A 1,386-nucleotide genomic window follows, 5' to 3' on the forward strand; every position below is an offset into this window, starting at 1 on the left:
AAAACGTCCTCTGAACTTGAAAGATCCGACCCAAGGACTGCGGGGAACTCCTCAACAAAAATACCATATTTATGGATCTTCCAATCGACTGGGTTGAGCGCGGTCGAGCGGATTTTGATCAGGAGCTCTCCGTGTCCTGGCTTGGGTTGGGCTTGGGAGTGGCCTTGGATCCAACGACGAAGTCGCCAAACTTTGCCAGGACTAAAAGAGCTCAGCGCTCAGCTGTCGTGAACGTAGTAGTCTTCTTTCTTGCCGTCTGTGTTCGTCATACTTTGCCGGGATGGTGAAGTAGGCGGAGACCTGCGGAGTAGAGAAAGGATGTGCGTCCAAGTACATCAAAATTCAATCGATATATAATTACACAGCTGTCAACTGCTCTACAAGCCAATCACCCATAAAACTCACGTTTTCTTTGAAAACAGTAGACATTGAGAACATACTTAGTACGATGAACCAAACCCTTTTTCAGGTGAGGGCCTAGAGAGTTTCGTTCGAATCATCATCGAATGTCTAGCTGCATAGCCAAAAGGGGTACTCAAAGTAGTAATGGGCCGAAATTTACAATAGCCACCCATCTTTTAGTAGCTCTTGGGCACTCGGACGCAACTTCAGATCTAATATCAAACATCTGCGTAAGAATGCAGCAGTGCCTAGAATCTCGCTCTCGTCAACGACTTTAAGCTCTCGCAAAGGGACTTCAAGCGAGGATATTTCAGATTCGCTGGTTGTGTGAAGAAGCGTGCCCAAGTGAAGAAAGTCATTAAACGTCGAGGAGAGTATGATCAGATCAAATGAAGTTACACTCACCTTTCTCATCAAAGTATTTGTCCCGATCCTCGCAATCTTTGTGGAATTCAAGTGGGAACGGCCCTAAAGCCTCTACGATATACTGCAAATGGAGTTCATGTGAGTAATTATGAACGTCCTGGCCGAAAAGGGACAAATTGGTGAGAAGCTCAAACAACTGGATAGGATGTATTCAGTATCAGCGGAGCGATATAGGTAACCAACGTACAAGGCAACCGACAGTCCAGATGTCGATGGCGGACGTCCAAGGATATCTGAGGGTGACTTCGGGGGCGCGGATTAGAGATGGTTAACGAAGAAACTCTCTCCTGGGCGCGTCGACGGGAGTGGCTGTTGATGTATCATCGGTAAGAGTGAGTAAAAGTAGAAGGCAAGATGTGCGCACCTTCGCTGTAATCCATCAGTCACACCGATATATCCTCAATAGATTCACAAAGGCTAAAGTACGGTAGAGACTGTGAAAGTGCAAAGACAAGAGGTAAATCCAATGATTTTAGGTTTAGGGGAGGGCCATAAATCAATGCAGACTCCGACTTGATGTTTGCTTATTCGAGACGCCCTTGGTTCAGGTATTGAAAG

The sequence above is a fragment of the Laccaria bicolor genome, genomic scaffold, assembly GCF_000143565.1.
Source record: "Laccaria bicolor S238N-H82 LACBIscaffold_63 genomic scaffold, whole genome shotgun sequence".
Taxonomy (NCBI): Eukaryota; Fungi; Basidiomycota; class Agaricomycetes; order Agaricales; family Hydnangiaceae; genus Laccaria; species Laccaria bicolor.